The sequence below is a fragment of the Papio anubis genome, chromosome 6 (assembly GCF_008728515.1).
Source record: "Papio anubis isolate 15944 chromosome 6, Panubis1.0, whole genome shotgun sequence".
NCBI classification, from domain to species: Eukaryota; Metazoa; Chordata; class Mammalia; order Primates; family Cercopithecidae; genus Papio; species Papio anubis.
In genome coordinates, this window is record NC_044981.1 from 90,344,429 (window position 1) to 90,360,381 (window position 15,953).

A 15,953-nucleotide genomic window follows, 5' to 3' on the forward strand; every position below is an offset into this window, starting at 1 on the left:
TTATACCTGTTGGGTATCAAGAGCTAAAATTTCTCACCCATCAAGGTATTTGCTATTAAAAAACGGTAAGATATTTGTATTAGTCTTACATAATTGAACTGAATCAGTTCAGTTTTTCTGAATCAGAAACACTGATAAAGCAAATTGTTTATATGCTAGACTATGTTTGGAAAATATGTGAATTTGGGTTTTATAGAGTTTGATTTTTGGCCAAGTACAATTCAGAGAATTTCTATTGAGTCTTTCTAAAATGTTACTTAAATCCTCATGTAACTTTCCACTTACATAAATAAATTACCCTTTACCAAATGTTACATACAATTATAAAACCCTTCAAAATCTTTTCCAGTCACTTGGCATTGTCTCTAACAACTTCTCATTTAAAGAGTGAGGGTGCGGTAACTGGCAATGGATTCTCGCTATTCATACACTAGTAGTATAGTTTAACTGTGTCCCACAAAAATCATGTGTTGAAAACTTAACTTCATTTAACAGTGTTGGAAAATGAGGCCTAATGAGAGACTATTAGGCCATGAGGGATCTGCCCTCATGAAAAGATTAATGTCATTCCTGCATTATTGTAGGACTGACTACCTTATCTCAGCAGTGGAGTGAGCTTGGCCTTCTTTTTTCTCTCTCCTTTTCTCTCTTCTTCTGCCATGAGATGACAAGAGAATGCTCTCAGAAGATGCCTGTCCCTTGATCTTGAACTTTCCAGCCTCCGGAGTCCTGAGCCTATAACTTTCTGTTCATTATAAATTACCCAGCCTTGGGCATTCTGTTATCACAGCATGAAACAAACTAGGGCAAGTAGTATATGTTTTATCTACCCACAGAAAGTCTTCAGTCCTCAACCAGCTTCTATTTTCTTGGCATCCAAGAAATCTAAATTTTGCAGACCTTGAAATGAACTGTTACTTGGCCTTAGGCAAATTACTTAACATTTCAGAGTATTAGCTTTCTTATCTGTAATATATATATATGTATCTCTCATCTGTAATATACATATAGTATGTATATGTACATGCAAATATACATACATATATTTGACAAATACTCATCAGTTGTGATATAAATGTATAGACACATAGATTAAATATATAAAAATACATACAGCACTTTTTATTTATACAAAATATACATGGCGTGTATATGTGTGTATATATAAATGTGTATATATAAACACATGCAAACAAGTGAACTGTCTGGTATATAAACTGATAAATATTAGGCACTTATGAATGCTTTTAATTGAATTAAGAAGCAACCAAAAATAGAAAAAAAAAAGCATCCTGCATAATATCAGCATTCTATTCTGAATACTGAGTTTGCTCCCTAAGAACATTACTGTGTTATTTTTTAATAATGATGTCTGAGACTGGCAGGCACTTACACACAGTACAGAGGAAAATTCTCATCTTTCCACGAAAACATTTTTAAAAAGCAAATAATAAAATGCATTTTATATTTTTGCTAGAATGTTCTAATTCTCATGGATATAATATTGAGCTGATCCAAATGTAATAACATGAAAAATCAATGAGATCTTCAAGGTCAGAAACCACATGTAGGCCGGGCGCGGTGGCTCATGCCTGTAATCCCAGCACTTTAGGAGACTGAGGCAGGCGGATTATGAGGTCAGGAGATCGAGACCAGGGTGAAACCCCGTCTCTACTAAAAATACAAAAAATTAGCCAGGCGTGGTGGCGGGCGCCTGTAGTCCCGGCTACTTGGGAGGCTGAGGCAGGAGAATGGTGGGAACCCGGGAGGCGGAGCTTGCAGTGAGCCGAGATCGCGCCACTGCACTCCCCTGGGCGACAGAGCGAGACTCCGTCAAAAAAAAAAAAAAAAAGAAAGAAACCACATGTATCAGAAGAAAGTGATATTAATATTGATACAACTCTCAGGATTCAAGATCTTAATATGTAAATGAACTTACATCAGAGTTCATTAACTGATTCTATTATTTGTTTTAACATGTTTGTAGCTTCAGAAACGAGAAAAAAAAAATCAGTGCAAAAACTTTTATGTTGCCCTTTCCTTTACCTGGAGCACTCTTAGTCCACAGACCCCCTTGTTTCGTCTCTTGCTATTCAGGTCTTTGGACACTTGTCACCCCTCAAGGAGCACCCTGGCTAACATTTCACACCCATCAGTTTCTTTTTGTTTGTAACTTTGCATTACCTGATATTATATCATGTCTTTTGTTTACTTGTTTATAGTACCAATCCCTGGGAAAGTGTAGGGAATAGACCTTTTTCTCTTTGGCCCACTGTCAAGAGAGGAGTTAGAAGACAGCCTAGTGCAACCAGATTCTTAACAAGAAATGGATCTGATTATATCATTTTAGATCATTTTTGACTCTTCTTAAATTTTACGTAAATATAAATATACAGTATGTACTCTCTGAAAGCTTGCCCTTTTCACTGAGTCAAACATTTTTTTGGGGGGGGATTAATAATGGCACTGACTATAAGAGTGTTTTGTTCATTTTATTATTGAGTTGTATGCAACTCTAGGAATACACCACAATATTATACATCATCATGTCTTTACATGGTGAACATTTGGGCTGTTTTCACCTTTTGGTTATTATTAACAAAGCTATTAGAAATATAAGTATTGTTGTAGATATATTTTTTATTAATCACGTAGAATTGCTGTCAATGTTTTTTAATGGGTGCTAAATTTTATAAGAAGCTGCCAAACTGTTTTTCAAAGTGCTTTTAATATCTTACACCTCCACCAGTGACATATGAAAATTTCAGTTCCTCCGGATCCAAGGAAACAATTGGTATTGTCTATCTTTTTAATTTGGGGCATTCTAATGTGTGAATGAAATGCTGTTTTGTATCATATTGTGGTTAAACTTTGTACATCCTAATGCCAAATATTTACATGTATTATTAGCCATCATATATCTTCTTTCGGGAAATTATTAAATAAGAAGTTTACTTTTCTTATTTGAGTGTGTTGTCTTCTAATTATGAGATTATACGATTTTTGAATGTGTTTTAGACACATAATTCTTATCAGATAAATGTATTGAGAATGTTTTTCTCTGCCTGTGTTTTACTCCTCAATTTTTGAGGGCTTTGTTTTAAAGAACCAAAACGTATAAATATTTTTGAAGACCAGATTAAAAATTTTTATTTTATAGTCCTTGTATTTTGAGTAGTATCTAAAGTTATGAACCTGCCTCAAGGTTATGAAGTTTTGTTTTTATTCCCTATGTTTTTCATTTTACATTTAGATATATGGTCCATTTTGAATTTAATTTCCTCTTTTCGAATGTCTCAGTTTTTAAATTAAAACTTTTAAAAAGTTTTAAAAACTTTTTTTTTTTATTTTCAGGTATAAGCGTATAAAAATACAAATTTCAATGCAAGCACCTCTTTAACTGTATCCTGCAAATTTGGTTACTTAGTGCATTCATTTCTTTTCAGTTCAATTGTTTTTAATATTTTCTTTGAGATTTTTTATTTGACTGAAGGAGTACTTACCAGTGTATTACTTAATTTGCAGATATTTCAAAATTTCCTTATTTTAAAATTTATTTTCACTTTCCCCAAATAATATACTCTGTAATATTTGTTGTTTTTGAGATTTACATGCTCCAGCACATAATCTATCTTGGTGAACCTTCTTTGTAGACTTGAAAATAATATGTACTGTTTAACCGTTGAATGTGGTAGTGGTAATATCAGTTAGGTCAAGCTGATTACAGTGTCGCATAATTAATGCAACAAGTTATCAAAACTATAATTCTGTTTACTGAATGTCTTTTGTGTTATTACCTTTATGTATTTTACATACAATATATATACATATATACATTATATATACATTATAACCACAATGTACAATATAGTTTTTCTTTAAATTTCTAGTTTTCCTTAAAGGAATTGGAAGAAGACAAAAACGTTTTTATTTTACTAACTTATTTATCATTTCTAATCCTATAGATTTCAATTTCCAACTAATTTTCTTTCAGTCTGAAGTAAATCTTCTATTATTTGTAGTTGTGGAGGCCTAATAATTAATTCAATATTAATTTATCTGAAAAACTATTTATTTTACCCTGGACATATAATTCTGTAATGACAGGTTTATCCTCCCATTTCCATTTATCTTCTACTGTATCTGATATACACTGAGTTGTCATTTAAATTTTTGTTTCCCTTGATATAATATGCTCTTTGTTTTCCTAGCTGCTTTTAAACTTTTCATTTGATCTTTAATTTTTAGCTGTTGAATATGATGTATCTAGATATAAATTTCTTTATATCTACCCTACTCAAGGCTCACCGAACATCTTGAATCTGTACATCAATGTTTTTCATAAAATTTGGGAAACTTTGGCCATTTTTTCTTCAAATATTTTTCTGCCTCATTGTTACTTTCTTCTCTGTGTGATGCTTTAATTACACATATGTTCAACATTTTAGTATTGTCCTTCAGGTCCCTCAGTATCTTTCCCATGGTATTGAATAATCGTGTCTCCCTCTTTTTCAAATTACATTGTTTTTACGAGACTATCTTCAAGTTCATTGACCTTTCTCTCTACCATTGCTATACTATCCTTAAGCTGATCCAGTGAATTTTTTTTTTCCAATTACATGTTTTAGATCTACAATTTTCACTTGATCCTTTTTATACATTCCATTTATTTACTATATTACCCTGTTTACTCATTACATCCACATTTTCCTATGAATATTTCAACATATTTTCCCCTCGATATATTTTGGTAGTAGATTTAAAGACTGCTAATTCCAATATTGAGCTCTCTTCAGAGTCAATTTCTATTTTTTTCTTGTTCATGGGTAACATTTTCTTTTCTTTTCTTTTCTTTTTTTTTTTTGACATTACACTTAACACTGACTGTACACTTAACATTGCCAATGTATTTTGTGAAGACTATAGATTTTAATTTGTTAATCCTCATTTTCAATGTATCATTAGGGTTGACCTGTGGAAAACATAAGGTATTTTTTAAGCCTCTAACTATATAGGAAACTGTTGAAGGCCGAAAGAGTGAGGGTCATGATCAACTCAGTACACCACTGGAGGTTACATGAGTAAACAGCAAACTGTTCTCATGACAGCTGCTTGTTAGCAAACTGACAGACTGCGTCTGCCTCCCAGAAGGAATCCTGAGGGCAGTCACGACCCAGGCACAAGGATTTCTTGTGATTAGGCACATCTGAAGCCTGTTAGCCATCATATGAACCTGCGATCAATCAAGCAGCTGACCAATCGTTAGCTCCTCCTGCCTGCTCTTTCTACCCAATAAATACGAAGAGCTGTGGAAGCTCAGGGTGGCGGCTGCCTTTGCTCACTAGAAGCAGTAAGCTCTCTTCTTCCCCTGGCCCTTTCCTTTAAAACAGTTTCTTTTGTCTTTAAGTTTTCATTACTACGGTCCGTGTGGCCCTTCCTTCAGTCTTGTAATGATGGTCTCAAGTAGTAACAGTAGTAACTGTTGTAATGACAGTCTCAAGTAGTAACTGTGGCAGTCTGCCACAGGAAACACTTTCTGAATCTAAAGTTCTACCCAGTGATCTTTATTAGGCTTGATTTTAGGAATTTCTATCATTACTCTAGCGTAGACTATAAGAAATCGTTCTTACTCCTAATGCATAGTCTTTTTATTGCCTTAGCTGAATACCTGGGGTATCAACTCTCCTCTCTTGCTGGGCCAGAATTCCAGTATCTTTCAGCGTTGCTCAGACCCTAGTGTTTCCCTTCTGTTCTCAACTCTGTAATAATTGAGTCCCTACCAGAATATGTGCAGCTCAGCATTCAGTTAAGGCCTCAAAAACAAATTCTTCATAATTCAACTCTTCTTGACTCCGTTTGGTGACTTGAGTATCTTATATATCTTATATTCTGGCTGCTTCAGAAGCCACAAGCTCTATTCTCTGTTTTCTCAGCTCAGAAGGATCATGGTGCTTTTCTTGTGTTCAAGCTCTCTGGAACAAATTGGAACATAGTCCAAAGGTGCAGAAGTGTGGCGGCTGGATAGCCCATCTTGAGAGGGGATTGCAGGTTCCCTTTTTTCAGGGATTGCAATCTCAAGTTGCCTATGATGCTATGCCTGAAAATAGTTGTCTTACATATTTTGTTCAGATTTTATTTTATTTTATTTGGTGAAAGCACCAGTCCCATATCAGTGATCCTACAATCTCTGACAGATGAAATTCCATTAAACATTTTAATTTCTCAAGAAAATAATTTTTCATTGTATACTACTAAATATGAATGGAATGGACTAATAAACATTATGTAATACCTGATTTATATATGTATTTATAAAATAAGCATAACATTTTAATAGTTGATTAAACATCCACTTTTAAAAATAAAATAATTTATTTCAGTTTAAATTAAAATATTTCATAAGGTAGTTAAGTTACTTGTACTAATGTCATTTAGATAAAATATTATAGTTATTACTCAGAATTATTGAAATTATAGCAGTAATAATCAAATAATATCTTCTGTAAATACTGACATAATTAAAAATTGTTTTGTTGTATATGGTTTATAGAGACACATACCTATACTAATTCTCAGCTATATGTGTAATTTCCAGTATTATACTCAAAACACTAGATTTTAAAAAAGTTTTTAGCTTGCTCATTATCTACTATAGTAAAATGTTAAATTTTTGTTATTTTTTTCCAAAGGGAACAATTTAACTTAAGTATGTGATATAATAACATGCATGAGATATCAAAAATCCATCATAAAATCAGTTTACAATAAGTGTTACATTATTTCAATATCATATTCTTCTAAAATTTGAGAGTTAATTCTTAAAATAGCCACTAAAGTATTTTCTTAATTATATAAAAAGTTGAACAGTTGGTATTACCCTTATTTGTCAAATTAAAAATACAGTAACTAAGTAGAATAAGGCATTTAGAAAGTTGTCACATAATTTAGACATGTTCTCCATTTAATATTAATTTTTCTAACAAATACTTAATAAGCACTCCCTGTGCATTTAGACATGAGTAACTTGGGATAAAGTAGTCAGCAATATGGGCATTATCTCCTTCATGAGAACTGATGGCTTAGTAAGATAATCACTTCGCTTGAATTATTAAAATGAGTCAGACAGGCATTGTTTGAATGTATACACACATGTGCACACATAACTACATACATATGCATATATATTTTCATCTAATTCTCATGCTAACTCTATAAAGTCCATGTTATCACCATTTTATTGATCATGTTATAGAGGTATATTTTACCAGTGTGTCATATTACAACACTGTTCATTCTTGTTATTGGTGGTGGTGGTGGTGGTGGTGCTTGTTTTTGGTCACAAATTCTTGGCTTTCATAAAACACTGTAGAACACTCCTTACTATGAAATTCTTTGGCATGAAAGGCATGCACTGTCAAGATGGTATAAGAGAAACTACAGAGAACAAGGAAATTGCATTGGATTTAATTGACCCGACCCTATAATACTGCCTATCTTTGTAACATAGCTCATCTTTCCATTTTTAATAGCCAGTTACTTTTTTGATAGTTACTATATTTTCTCTGCATTTAATATTAAGCTATCAGTGAAAACTTTAGCTAAAAGTGAACCTGTATCATTTTCTTTTTCTTCACTCTATATCTACATTAAGCAAAGAATGAACTCAGGTAAAGGTAGGTATAGTCATGTTCTCAGTCCTCTGGCTTCTCCCCTCCCCCATCCGCAGCCTCAGGCATCTTCTTTCTATAACTGTCATCCACGCTTCGCCCAGCCACCTGGCATCTGATGTGATCTGTGTTTGTATAAATCTTAGACTGATAGTATAATTCAGTCTAAGGTCTTTCAGACAACCGCTCTCAACTAGCTCAATCTCTTTGACCTGTGTTCTAGCAGAATAAAGGCCATGTCCCCTTGAAGCTTCCACTGAGAAACAGTCATCTATTAATTGGTGAATCACTTTCAACCACCTTACTTCCATCTGTGGAAAGCCTATGGTTTTCAGTTGTTTATTTGTTAACTTGATGTTTGACAGAAAAGCAAAGTAAAATGACAGGAATAGCAGCCATTTTCCTGCTTATGCGCATATTACTCTCTCACACACACAGACGTAAGCCTGGGTGCGTGTATATCTACTCCCCAGTGCCTGTAGTGAATCCACGTTTGTTGAAGCCAACAATTATCCATGCAGCTCTCCTACCATGTGCTCCCAGTCACCAGCTGTCTCGCTTTCCAGCATGCTGAGGCTTTTGCTCTTCCCCGAAGCAGTTCACATGGGCACTATGATCCTCTCAGCTTAGTCTCTGATTCTAATCCCTATCCTAGGGTCTTGGAGCTTTTTGCTTCTTTTAGCTATTTCCAGTTTGAAATTCATATTTATTACTGGCTCCTCCTTCCACAAGTGTTGGCTGTAAGGAAAAGGATTAAAATGAATCACAAACTATTTTCATTTATTCTACTAAAGCTTTTCCTAATAGCCAAAGCACACGGATATTATACAAGCTCAGTGATACCCACAAGTGGAGGTCTTTTGAATTTTTTTGTTAATTGACCCTATATGAATGAGATTAACTTGTTCATACCTAAGCTTAGGTACAGCATGTTACCTGTGGGAGCAAGATTCAGGATTCATTCTGATTGGGATCAAGTAATTTTCATTTATTCCATAGGTAGTATCACTCCTGGCCTCTTCACTCTAAGATAAGATACTTCTTTCTCATAATGTCTCTATTCACTGACTCAGTAATAATTCTTTTGGTAATATGCTCCTTTTTTAAAATAACATCTGGGTTTGGCTGCCTCATGTTACAAGAATGGTTTGTCATCCAACATACTTTTTTTTAATATTCTTAGTACACATAATAACAACAAGACACCTAAAAATAATTAAGAGAAGCTGGCACTTAAATTTTGATTACATTTTATTTCAAAGGCCATCCTACATTCTATTTAAGACAGAAAGAAAAGCATATATATTTAACACCTTAAACTTAGAGTTTATAAAGTAGCGCTAAAAATACAAAAAAACAAACAAACAAACAAAAAAAACACAAATTTCCCATTTTGTGAAGAAACCAGTCAAAATGCTGTGTGTAATCCCCTGATGGTGATCTTGCCTTCGTCTCAGTGGGTAACTAAATAATGCTTTAATAACAGTTAACTGACAAAGTGGTTGCAGTGGATATTCTTGGAGGACTCCTTTTAGTTCTTACCGCTCTCTATTGACCTAATCATTAGTTTTCAATAAGAAAAGGTCAGCTTCTCATTCCATTTCTGTCTAAGGTTCTACTCATTGATTCACAATTTTCCTTTTCTTTTAACCTTATATATATTTCTTTCCAACATCACCCCCAGTGTAAAGAGTCCAAACCAATGATGTCTACTTGCAGGTTCATTTGGGTTAAAAGAGAGTCTGGGTAAGAACAGGCACAGTTCAATCTATTCATCATAAATGCTAGAAGATTCAAATGGCATGTCTTCCTGAGGGCAGGTCAGTCATAGCTGTAAAGTAAAAGTGATAGCATATTTAAACTTGTAAATAAAGATTATCATATGGATTTCTAGATGTCTTGATTCACTTGTTTTAACTTTAAAATATATTTTTTCTTTTCACTGTATCTTCAGTTCTAGATTTTTATTGCAGCAGTTTTCTTATAAATCCATCCCACAAACAACAATAACAACAACAAATCTCTCAAGTTTCAGCCAAGTTTCTTCAGGGCTCTGCAATTTGGAACATAATTCTCTTGAAGTGTAACCACTGCATCCTATCCTAATGTCCACAGGAACAAGACCTTACTCTCAGAGAAATGGTAAATATAGTCCCTTGTTCATAATACCCACTTCAAACCAGGAACCAGAAGGTCAACCCATTACAGTAAGTTTGTTTTAATGTGTTCAGTCCTAGTAACTGAGCCACTTTCCCTTCCAAGTCCACAGTCCAGAGTTTCAGAGAACAAGGGGAAAACCGAAAAGCTCCTGTCACCTTTTGCAATGAATATCTTTCCCTAGTTCAATAATAAACCTATTGTAGAATGAGAAGTGAGAAAATGAGAACCTGAATAAGAAAATAGATCCAGTTATTCAAGTCATTTGGAAGGTAATATTATGTTGATCATATGTCCGTAATGAAGATGAAGACAGGAAATTGCCCGTAATGAAGATGAAGACAGGAAATTGCATCTGGTTCCTTCAAAAAAAAAGGGGGGGGGATATTTTAATGAGAAACAAAACTCTCTACTCAGGGAGTGGCTTATGGGTGCATGTAGTAGCCTCCCTTTACTGCCATTTAGTCAGAAGAAACAAAGAAGTAGCTGCCTACATCTGACCCTACATCGCATGTGGAAATCCAGACTTCCAAATAAAGTGACAGACAAAAATACAATGATAATAATGCTATAAGATATCATGGAAATTGACTAATAAAAAGGAACATGTAAAGAAGTAGGGGGTAAGATTCAATAACAAAAAAAAATATGAAGCAAAATAACAATAAGAAAAGACTCTAAGAACATGGTAATAATAATATTGGGATACAAAACAGCAGTTTGAAAGGCAGACTGGAGGTACATCATTTAATGGTTCCAGAAGACAGAAACAAATTCTTTTAAGGCTGCCTGAAGGTGAGGAGAGACAAATATAATAAGCCCTTGAAACAAAATTTGCAAATAATATAGATTGCTAGAGTCTTTTTTTTTTTTTTTTTTTTTTTTTTGAGACAGAGTCTCGCTCTGTCACCCAGGCTGGAGTGCAGTGGTGCAATCTCAGCTCACTGCAAGCTCCTCCTCCCAGGTTATGCCATTCTCCTGCCTCAGCCTCCCGAGTAGCTGGGACTACAGGCGCCTGCCACCACACCCGGCTAATTTTTTGTATTTTTAGTGGACGGGGCTTCACCGTGTTAGGCAGGATGGTCTCCATCTCCCGACCTCGTGATCCGCCCACCTCGGCCTCCCAAAATGCTGGGATTACAGGCTTGAGTCACCCCACTCGGCCAGATTACTAGAGTCTTAAAGTGAGCAACGTTAATTTAGACTCTGTGACTTAGGCAAGTTTTTTTTTTTAATATATTTGGCTCATTTTCCTTATGTATGAAAGATGATAATAATTACATTGTCCCAGTGTTTTTAAGTGTTAACTGAATTAACCCTTGTAAGTATGTAGAAAATAGTAGCCAGTGTTGACTACTGGAGCTTTATCTACTATTATATATGTCTATGAGTTGCTAAGTTGCAGAAAATTTAATACTAGTTCATAATGTATTGTTGTTAAACTATGCTTTAATAGTATTCTGGATTTTTTGTAACTTAGACTGAATATTAATGCAAATTTCTGAAATTGAGAGGCTAAAATATTGATGGATTTCTGGACATTGATAAAACTATGAACGCCATTATATTAGACAGACTTTTTTTCAGGAATTTATAATAATCCACTTTAATAAAATAACACTTTTATGGAATGGAATACTAGAATGGTCTACTCGAACTGATAGTGAGTTTTCTCTCTGATCGGGTGTCCACAAGAAGCCAAATTTTAACCAGAAGTACAGTGACCCTAGAACTGGAACAAGGTGGGCAATTGTCTGATTCTAATGTATGAAGGTAGGTCGGAATTCTGTTAATGTTCTCCTTAGGCTGACTAACCTTTAGATAGGCTTTTTCCTGATTATAGGCCTGATGGAGCTCAGAAAATGATACTAAAAAAATATTCTACCTTGGAATACTGAGTATTTTAAGCTACAGGAAATTAGGAAAACCATACAAGCAGGAAGATCACTCTTTGACTTCCTCTGGTCTTTCTCTCCTGAAGCAGGTCGTAAAATAATTATCTGACCTACCTTCCCTGAAAGTAGGTCATAGGATTCTCACTAGAGTGATCCTTCCCTATACTGGAGGCCTAGAAGAATCTGAACAAACAGGTCTTGCTAAATTCCCCCCAGTTTCTTACTGTTAGATGATGCCCTTTTATTCTCCAAGTATATTTCTGCCCTGAACATCTATAAACAGTTTTCTCTGGGTCTTTAAGTCTTCATTTCTGAAGGCTACCATGTCACATAAAATTTATATTAAATAAATTTAAGTACATTTATTTGTTTTTCTCTTTTTAATCTGTGTTAAATTTTTTTAAAAACACAATATTTTATAATCAGGAAAGGAAAAAAAGAGACTTTATTTCATATGAAGTGCCGCAGTCTGTAAGGTGACCATCTCACAGAGAAGCATGCTTCCAGCCAGGACCAGAGACAGGTACTTGGAAGGAGGTTGGGGCGAGAGTTTTATTCTGAACACATATTCAGTAGATTACAGGAGGAGCTATGAATATTAATGAAAATGGTCCTGACACATGGGTATTGAACAAACATGCATGTAACATATGATCTATGTTTATTTTGGGATGGAGACAACTTTTAAGTGTATTACAATTTTTGCTGTTTATATAACAATTGATATTTTCAGGACACAAATTCACGCAAGTGAACTATCTCTGTAAACCAGTCAGAATCAGTTCATAGTCTCCAGTCTTCTTACCAAAAGAAAGCTATTGAAATCTATCTCTTGACAGTCCAAGCTGTAGTTACATGCAGTTGTGGAACAGGAGCTGGGGGGTCAGTTAGTAACTGGTGGAGCTACATATTGTTTTAATATTGCTTATATTGAGGCCAATGCTTGCTTAGCTTCTAGAGAAAAAGAAAAATCTGGTGGCTGTTAGAGAATCATTTATCTTTAAGTGTAGGGGTGCATGACTTAGCCCTGGCCAGGCATCACCTTAGGTCCTATTTGTAATTTGGTATCTTATTGCCACAAAGAGTCTTTTCTGTCAGTCTTAGGATCTCTATTTTAACATTAACACCGGTCAGTTGTGCTGTGTGTAAACCACAAAATGTATCTGACCTCCCATCTTATCATGACCAGGAACTCAGCTTTAAGGTTTTTCTGGGGTCCCCTGGCCCACAAGGGGATCCATTCAGTTGGTGAGGGTGGTAGAAGTTTATTTTTAGTTTACATCTGTCTTTTATTTTAGAGTTTGAATTTATTCCTTTGAGATTCAGACCTTCTATCACTCATAAATGTCTCTCTCAGGGACCTGAGAGTCATCGCTTTGAAATATAACCATCAGAAAGATAAAGTCCCCAGTCTCAGTCGTCCATTCTCTGTGGAAGAGAAGGCGCTTAACTTTTATAAGGGCTAATTAGCAAACACAGGTAGTCTAACACATTGACCAATCTCCCCACTAATGTCTTCAAGGAATTTTCTGCTAGTTCACTGCAGCATTTAAAAACTCTCCCACCATTTGTTTCAGTAGACCTGAGATCAATTTTTCTTTACTGTTAACACTAGTGTTGGTCCCTGTTGCAATAGTCTTCAATAAAGTCTTGGGTTTTTTTTCTGTTTAACCTATGCAGTGCAATTTTTATTTTATGGGGCTGAAAGCGTGATCTCTGCAACTTCATGTGCTGAGGCCCCCGATTTTCTTCGTTATTTTATTCAATACTGCCAACCTCTGATTCTTTTTATTTTTTATATTTTCTCCTGTACTTCAGTGTTTCTCAATTGTGGTTTGAAGCGTCTGAGGGGGTTTAAGATACCATAGTCTGATTTAATTCATCTAAAGTAGGATGGGGAATTGGTATTGTTTTAAATTGTCCAAGATTGCAGTAATTGACAATATTGAGAAGTACTTTTCCAGAGGATAAAACTTTTCCTTTCATGCAATGCTTCTACACACATGTAAAGTAAAATTGATCAGATACTCATCTATCAAATTAAAATTGCCTGCCATTCCTGACATTCCTGGCCTTTATCTGCATTGTCGATTCAGGGTTTACAAAACTCTTCAATCACATATTTATTGACATCCTCTACTTGTTTCTATTATAGAAAACAGAGACCATACTTTATAGCCATATATTACTAGTTTAGCTCACAAAGACAACATTAAATTCTGAAGTGGGGAAAGTAGAAGACCCAATTTATCTCCCTTTTTCATTCGGCTAATTTCACTGAGTTTATCCAATCTCATCTTCAGAACTACTTCCTTTTCCCTCACACTATTCAAGTGTGTTGCATAGATGGCCGCACTGGCATCACGTGAGAGCTTGATAGACGTGCAGAAGACACACCCACCATGTACTAAATCAGAATGAGCGTTTCACAAAATACCCAGGTCATTTCTATGCATATCAACCTTTGGGGTATATGGCTTAACTATTAATATAGTAATAGTTTTTTGACTACTCATATGCATGTCCACAGCAAGCTGGATTTCCTGCATTAATTTTTGTATTACTCATGTCTAGTACAACCCTGGTATTTAGTAGGCATCTAATATATACATTGAAGACATTTCTGTTTATTTATTCATAGTCTTATTTATTATTATTCTTAAATTCTCTTTCTTTTTTTTTTTTTTTGACAGAGTCTCACTGTGTCGGAGGCTGGAGAGCAGTGGCACTGTGTCGGCTCACCGCAACCTCCGTCTCCTGGGTTCAAGCAATTCTCCTGCCTCAGCCTCCCAAGTGGCTGGGATTACAGGCATCCACCACTACGCCTAGCTAGTTTTTATATTTTTAGCAGAGACGGGGTTTCTCCATGTTGGCCAGGCTGGCCTCGAACTCCTGACCTCTGGTGATCCACCCACCTCGGCCTCCCAAAGTGCTAGGATTACAGGCGTGAGCCACCATGGCCAGCAAATTCTTTCTTTTTCATTTTAGAATCATTTAAATAATATTCTATGTTATTATATTAGTTGATGTTAATGACAATGTTTATAAAATAGAGAAATAAAAAATAAAGGTTTACCGTCATCCTGAAACAACTTTGCATTTCTAAAACCACTACTCCATTTATTTTATATGTATGTGTATAGTTGGGATCATGATGCAGATATAATTTTGAATACTAGTTTTTCATTCCATATTATACAATCAACTTTTCCTTGCCACTACTTACTTTTCAAAGCCATTTTTTAATGTCTACTTAATAATTTTAATGGGCATTTTACGTCATTTGCATTATGGCCTCAGCCCACCTTTCTAGCTTTAGCTCCAGACATGGGTCAAATATATATTCACCACCTGCTCTAATCAAACTAGATTTATTGTTGTCTTTACTTTTCTTACAGTTTCATTTTTTTCTGAAGAGATTTCTTTCTCCTGAATGCATTTCCTACATAACTCAGCAGATTAAAAATCTACCATTGTATATGATTTTTGAAATGCAAACTTCACTGTATAACTTGTTCATGTACACTTCAAAAGATGTCTCTCCATTCTCCAAACTCCTATCACTTGCTGTTTTTATTTTCTATTACTCTTATGGCATTTACCACATGTACCATAATATTGTGTTCTAGTTATATCTACCAGTTTATCCACACAGAAATTCAAGAGCCATGCCCTAATATTTAACTATATTATAATTGTATTATATATACTATTATTGTAGTATGATGCAATTATATTATAAATATTATTGTATTTATATGTGTGATATTTATAGGACTTGCTCATAGAAGATAGTAAGAACAATTGTTGAATTATCTTCAGTACAGAATCTTTTATTACTTTCCAAGACCTCTTGCCGTATCTTCCATGCAGTTACTTACCTCAATAACCTTGATTTCCTCATTGATTCATCTCTTACCTTCATGCACAAGATCCTGACCATCAGCAAGCAGTGTCTTCAAGCATTTTCACTACCTCCATTCTGACACTCTCTAGTCCAAGGCAACTTTGGATTTACTCACTGACTCCCAGTTTCCACTTTTTCCCTGATAATAATATTTCCTCATAGTAATGAGTCACCTTTTAAAAGACTAATCAGTGCTATCACTCTCCTGCTTAGAACTCACCAAAGGCCTCTTATCACACTTAAAATAACAGTCGATTTTCTAAACATAACTTATTGAGCCCTGTCAGATTTGGCCACAGTGTGTACTTTCCAAAACATTCCTAAACT